The sequence below is a fragment of the Varroa destructor genome, unplaced genomic scaffold, assembly GCF_002443255.2.
Source record: "Varroa destructor unplaced genomic scaffold, Vdes_3.0 BEIS01000001.1, whole genome shotgun sequence".
Classification (NCBI taxonomy): Eukaryota; Metazoa; Arthropoda; class Arachnida; order Mesostigmata; family Varroidae; genus Varroa; species Varroa destructor.
Genome location: NW_019211454.1, coordinates 17111953 through 17119543, shown reverse-complemented (window position 1 = coordinate 17119543; position 7591 = coordinate 17111953). Strand labels below are relative to the sequence as shown.

Genomic DNA, 7591 nt, shown 5'->3' with positions numbered 1-7591 from the left:
ACATACACATACACACACACACACACACACACACCTAAGACACACACACACACACACATAAGACACACACACACACACAGCTAGAGACACACACACACACGCACGCTAAACACACACACACATACAGATACACCACACACACGCATACATACAGACAGACACACACACGCGCATACAGACAGACACACACACGCACATACAGACAGACACACACACGCACATACAGACAGACACACACACGCACATACAGACAGACACTCACATACTTACAGGCACACACTCACACAGACACACACTCGCGCACGCACATACACACCAACACACTCGCAAACACCAGCATATACCAGCACACACTTGCAAATACCAGCACACACTTGCACACACCAGCACACACTCGTACACACCAACACACACTCGTACACACCAACACACACTCGTAGACACCAGCACACACTCGTACACACCAGCACACATATACACAGGCGCACACACATAGACGCGCACGCTCACACACACATACCACATAGACACAGACACAAACATATGGGCGCACACATACAGACCCAGACATATACGTGCACACACCCAAACATACGTACACACATACACACCGGAAACGTTTTTCTATTTTAATGTTAACCTGCACTCCAGGCGATATCCATGCCTATCCTTGGCTCGTATCGTTGCACTCACATTCAACGAATCCGGCTTCTAACTCAGATCTGAAACGGCTGAGTAAAAATTTGTTCTAGGCGTTTTAGTGGGTTTTCGAATGCGCCTTCACCGAATATTGTTCTGCCTCTACCTCGTTTGGTTCTGACACCTAACCAGTTAGCCAGTCGATCTCGAAAAAATGACTTCTGGACTATTTGCGCTATATCGCTAATAATTGACTTACTGAAGTGCGCTTGGTCTTTGGCCAATTCTCTATGTGAGCGCGGTAAAACGCGACTATCGCACTACTGTGTAAGCGACTAATATCAGGATGATTTAAAAAAGGAAATACCACCGAAAATTGCAGTAATAATAATAAAGAACAACTATTTGACTGTAGTTAACCCAAATTGTGGTGTGGGTCTGCGGTTGCGGCAGGGTCCGCGATGGAAAAACGTCAAAACATTAATAACAAATAAAACGATGAGGTTCGTATCAATAGGACGTTGATCACATTTGATGGCGATCTTATGAACAGGCCGCGCAACTGTAGGCTGTGATGAAAGCGACCGGATACGGCAGGCACCGATCAGTTAAGAATTGAACTACCCCACAACAAACGGTAGTAACTCGGCAGTCGTTCGCCAAATGCAAAGAAACAACAAGGCTAAATGGGGTATTACTGCGAGCGACGACTAGCTGGGCCAGTTCGAGACAAGACTGATCATAACAGAACTGAAACAGGACCAAGTGGAAACTACAGGCTATGCGTGGAAACGGAAGCGGAGGCAAAACACCAAAATGCTTACCACTTCGGGTACGGCTACCCTGTCGACGAAAGGGCGGATACAAAAAAAAACATAAGAAGCGAAAAACAGGAAAAAAAAACGAAAAACAGGAAAGAACGATACGGAAAGCTCATGTCATCCAAGCCATCGTGCTGATAACCTCTTGGCGAAACAGCTGTGTGGTTTATACGGTATGATACGACGCTATCGGGTATCGAATACCGTCAGAGGTGGCCAGTTCTGCTAGCGAAGGGGTGGGTACATTTGTAAATATGAAACACCATGACGATAGAATGTCAATTAACATAATGGCGATGAAGACACAATGCTGCTGATGATAATGACGACAAAATGATGATTATGATAATAGATAATGATGAAATGGAGAATATGCAGGAGGGGAGCAAAGAATAGCAGTAGTTAAGATGGCTAGAAGACAGGTGGAGATTGATCATAGAACGAAAGACGCTGATAATGATGATGATGATAATAATGATAATTATTAAAAAGTGAGGGGTGGAACAAGGGTACAAGAAGAAAAAGAATGGTTGCTACTGCTGCGGACGAAAATGGGGCATCAATGAAAGCGGATGCGATGAGGTGAGGCTGCCGATAATTGATGGTGAAAATAAATGCAGTGAAAGCAACAACAACACCTAAATAAACATGTTTTGCAAGTCAACGGGTTGAATGTGTCGTTTTCTTCTAAGGTAGAGCATATATGTACCTGCAGACATTTTGGTGATATAAGATTTTGAAAGTACTAAAGGAACACATCTGTGGAGCGGTCAAATTAGCTAAAAAAAGCAAAATGGATAACTCGCAGTCCGCAAAGCATGGTATTATTGATTACATATAACTCTTTTTATTTATACAAATATTGTAATGAGTGTGTATCATTCGGGATTTTATTGATGAGTATCGATTAGATATACTGAAAATACTGCCGACAGTTCTGGATTTCATTTATATTGATGTATATCATTGGAAAGACATGCGATTCCACAAGCGAGTAACCAAAGCTTGGTAGCTACGACAATAACATTTCATGATTTTTGTTTGTGAATACATCATTAGATGATATCGCACGTATCGAAAGTTTTACTTAAAATCCAATTAATGTGCTAAAAATTCAACATTGACTTTTTTAATATAATATTTATTGTTTTTTGTCCTAATTCTATCTAGATCAATCCGAGTTCTAATTATCCATAAACGAAAGAAATACACAAAAAACCTTGCACTGTAGATCTCCTCACACATCTTCAAATAGTTTAATCTCTCATAGTGTTACAATGTTATTAACACCGTGTAGCTTAGCGGGTCCTTATCATTTTGACAGTAATAAAGGGGAACGTTTTTAAAGACATACTTTTTTTCTTTAGAATGCCAACTTACATCATGTGACTAGAACTTTTCCTGGCCGTTCAAGGAAAAATGGTTTTTATTTTTAATTCATCCTTGCTACATTTCGACAATAATCGAATGGAAATTCTTTATCCTTTCATGTTTGTTTTTTACAATTCTTATTTTCTATTTGTTTTCCTTGTCTTTAAGATCTTCTATCTCGATAAGAATCTAAAAACAGCAAACATTCATAAGAACGTTATGATGACATAAAAGTTACTGAAAAAAAGAATAACTCGAAAACATCTAAGATCTAAGACTGAATTAAATAAAAAAAAGAGTTGAGAAGTGTGTTCACTATATGGGTTGTCTGAATATACAGAAGTTCCAGTACTAAATGTAGGAGCTATTTGATAATCTAGCCCTTAACATGTAGGCCTTATTTAACTATAATGAAAGTGGAAACAACCAAACTCTAACGAACGGGCTATATAAGATTGAATGGCATAAGGCAACGCTTAGTACAACTGCAGGTGAGCTTTTTTTAACAAAAAAAAAACTCTGTACTTTAATTCTACTTTCTTTTTGTTCATTTGATTAATGCGGGAATGTATATAGCTTTTTATTAATTTATTTTAATGTAATTTTATAAATAATGGAAGAACGTATGCTTCAATAAAAAGGATAATTAAATTAAACGATAATTAGTTTAATTCTCAGTAAAGAAGATGTAGAATCAGAAATAGAATCGGTATCAAAAATATAAAAAAATAGCGATTATGACAGTATATTACTGAACCAGAAGAAAAATTGTAGAATACAGACACTGAAGCTATTGTTCGATTACATTTTCCTCAACCTAGGCCGTGACTGAAGCATGTGGACCAGACTGGGGTTGTCGTCGAATGGCTATGCTGTGCGCTGTCCATTTTGCCATACCTCGATGAAGCGCTCCAAATATTCGAGATCTGCGACAGCATTGACGGTTTCTACTTTCGGGCATTATCTCATAATAATAACAGTCCTTGATGTATAACACATTGCGAGCATGATCTAAGTCGCTTTATATTTTCTTCGATGCCATTTTTTCACGTGATCTTTCTGTAGGGAACGGCACGGAACGACCAACTACTATGGAGATGGTACGCTCCAAATGGGCTTTATACTGTCAATAATAACGAAAATGTCTCTAGCTTTTTCCCATCTTACCAAAATTCACTTTTTGAGGAGCCTATTTCTTGCTTTTGCTCAATATCCTCTTTAGAATTCTATAGTTCTGAAAAGGAACCCAATATTCGCAATCTTTAGGCCTTATTTAGTTAAGAATTTCCGTGGTCACAGCAACTTGTCTCCCCGTTTGAATTCCTGAAATGCGGTCATCTTCTCTAGGGCCTTCAGCGGCCCGATTCTCGTTTTTTTAATGACTGCACTAACAAAAAGCTATTATTTCGCTAAAAGTTTTTTGCGCAGCGTTTTTACTAGTCTTTGAAGACTTCACTTTAGAAAAACAAACTTTATCACTTCAACTTTAAACATTATCTTTATCTCTAAACTCACTCTTTTCTGGTAACACTCGCCAGCTGACAGATGTATATCATGTGTACTCTATATAAATGTTTACCAGACTTCAATGAAGTGCAATTTAAAAGTTTTCTGCGTGCCAAATAGCTCCGAATGCGCTAATAAAGTAAGGATTTGTAACCAATTAAGTACATTCAGAAAAAGAACTTATTTTTCATTAACGCTCTCCTTTTCCTTCACTCTTCAAGACTAAGACTTTTGTTCGACTCTGGTCAGATGCGTACAAGACTAACATCTAATATTACTAAGAAGAAAACCACGGTACAAAGTGCCCAAACTAATAGGTCGATTATTTTATTTCGTAAAAGACTAGCAGCCTAAGCAGTATCAAAGCACCTCTTTATATCTCTATCTGAATAAAGAATGCTGACGACAATAATACTTAAAGAGGCTATGGCGTGTGTAATCTTATTGCTATAATACGTAACTATGGTACGCTGTGTAGGAAGACATTAAGATTTTGAAATCATAGAGTAGGTCTCGGACTCGTTTAAAGTATCCATGTAATCATAAAGCCAAGATTTCCATCTGACAGAATTTCAGTCGGAAATTTGTGTTAATTAAAAAATTCGTGCAGAGGTTATATCTCCAAGTTTTTTTGTTTGTTTTTCTATTGCTGATATCTATTCCGTCATGATGCTTGCGAGAGCTTTAAGTCAGACTTGCATTCATCTTATGATAGTTCCGTTCGGTGCCATCGTATTCATATCGACGATTCTACATGCGAACTCCCTCCGTAAATTATCAACATCTGTATGGTTGCGCACCGCTGAAACACGCATCAATTACACAGCGAGAAGGAAGCCGTCTTTTCCTTTATTGAAACATATACGACACATTTCTTGACTGATAAATCATAGACTCTAACTAGCATACAAATCACTTTGACCTGCCATGCAATAAATACTTCATCTTTTTCGATTTGCTGCCATTAAGTTTAAGGTCAGTGCAATAACATAAAAATAATCGAACACCTAAATGGAGGGAAATGCAGGGACAACGTGAGCACACGGAACCGACCAAATTAAAATGTTATTCAGTGTGCTTTAATTTTTTTGTTGCTTAATCTTACTTGTAACCACCAGCGTATGATAGTATGTTACATGTCAAACAAAGCACTGATTCACAACATTGGTAGTAGACGGTTGGGTTGCAAAACCACTTCTAAGATTGTTAACTCGAACCGTGTGAAATTTCAGGTCTTTTTCATTTCGAAGGAAATGCTCGAGCATTAACACTGCTTTGGAGGTCAGCAATGCTATCATGGCAAGAATGAGTTATAGGAGCAGAAATAATAACTATGCAGTAACATGCTTTTGACGTTTTAACAGCACGCTGTCCGTCCGTCCTGCCTCCTCCCGCCTCGCGCTTTGTTTCTCGGCAGGCTATTTTAGCTCGTCTAGAAATCGCTAGCGCACATGCCAAGGAGGCTTGGCATGACGCTGATGGTCATTGCCGACATGAACTATAGTGGCCCCCCGATCGTCCTGCTATTGCTGAAGGGGCCGGCGGCGACAGCCTCGGCAGCGGGTACAGGTCACTCGACGTTTTCGTTGATGGTAGTAGCGATTTCAAGTGGTGTAGCAGGAACAGCTAGTCGTCGCTGACTTTCAGGCTCAGCAATAATAAGCGAACTCGTCGTATCTCAAGCAAAGAACGATAGGAGAAGAAAGATGGTTGCATAGAGGGAGAAAGAAATAAAGAAACAGAAAATTCTACCGAGTTTTTGCCGGCACATCAATGTTTGCTTGCTGGCTGCGGTGGTTATGATATGGTGGTTCCGACTCTAGGTGCTGACACTGTGGCTGAGGCAACAGTTGAGGGCAAGGGAACGGCCGCTGCTGCTAGAAGAGGACGGGGATCTAGAAAAGGATGGGCCAGAATAGGATGGAACGGAGTGGGTCTACAGACGACATAATGCAGACGGGTGGCGGTAAGTCGCGGTGTCAGCCCATTCTATCGATGCCGTTTCCCGTTCTATCGGTTCCCCTTTCCCTCACTTTTCTCTCGTGCTTTCTTAATTTTACCCTCTCTCGCACGTGTGATTTCCCTCCTCCAATCGCTCCATCGCTCCGTAGCGTTTTCGTGCTTTCTTGTGAGGTCTATCTATTGTAAGTTGTAGAACGCTAAGAACGACCTCATGGACATTGGGGCTTGCATTGCCGCTTCTTGATGCCTCTGGTGGAGAGCAGAATGTGCAAATTTACGAATATGTTTTTTTAAGCTGTTTGGGTTATTTGTACATTTACGAAATTAATACTGCTTTTGCTCCATAACGTATCCGACAAACGGCTGCTTCTCGCTCGTAAAACCATAGTTGTGGGGAAGATAATTTCTTATTGATCGTCACTGAGCGTCACTCTTCACCAGAATGCGCAAGTATAACATGAACGATTATGCAATTACCGAGTACTGGACGATGAAGACAACGACAACGACAACAATTGCGCCTGGTAGCAATCGTGAATGTTTCTGTCTTTGTCTGAATATATGCAGCCCATTAGCAGTCCGTTAGAAGGAAGACTTTCGAGATTTAGCCCGACTTTTGCTTTATTCCTCTGACCCGCGTACTTCGAGCTCTGGCTCTTAGGTCTGCGTTAGATGCGCCTGCGAGTCCAAGTTGTACATGGGGTCCCAAACGATGAGCGCCGCTAAGACTAGCTCCGACACTCGACTCAGCTCGAGCGCTGCCAAGGCAAGCACAGAGAAAGGTTGGCTGCGAACGGCCGCCATCTTGGAGTGAGTAGCCTGGCTGTGGCGATGATGGCCTGCCCTAGTGTCTGCTGCTTGTGGCCAGGGGTGAGCGGCCGGGAACCGCGGCTGGAACGGCGAGTGGAGCGGCAGTCGCGGCGCTCCATGAGAAGTGGGAGTTGAGCAGCCGACAGGAGATGGCTGGCTGTTGTACGGACGTCGCGACGGACGGACGTTAGGAGGCAACCAAGCAAGTAGACAGCCAAGCAAGGAGCAGGCTGCGGGAGGCCACCGCAGGCCAGCAGCAGGCGAGTCAGACAGTAGTAGGCGCAGCAGCAAGAGCCAGGAACAGGCATTACCCGTACTAGGATAGCAGAGGCGGCCAATCACGCTCAGTAGAGCGGCCCGCGTCTGAATGCGTCTGAGTACGTCTGACGTGAACCGTTTGAGGTTCAGGTCGGAGTACGTGTCGGATACAGGAAGGCATAAGCAGGGAGCAGAAAGACAGGCCAGAAACAGCCAGAAAGTTC

At 41.9% G+C, this 7591-nt stretch overlaps 1 protein-coding gene across 2 annotated transcripts in view; it reads left to right on the top strand.

Moving 5' to 3' along the window:
• The window catches only part of eff (ubiquitin-conjugating enzyme E2 eff), a 16192-nt gene extending 14068 nt beyond the window's left edge, over window positions 1-2124 (top strand). For both annotated transcript variants that reach the window (XR_015319852.1, XR_015319850.1), the window contains exon 7: window positions 1193-2124. The gene's annotated coding sequence lies outside the window, so the exon portion shown is untranslated. The remainder of the gene's footprint in view (window positions 1-1192) is intronic.
• Window positions 2125-7591: the final 5467 nt, after the last annotated feature.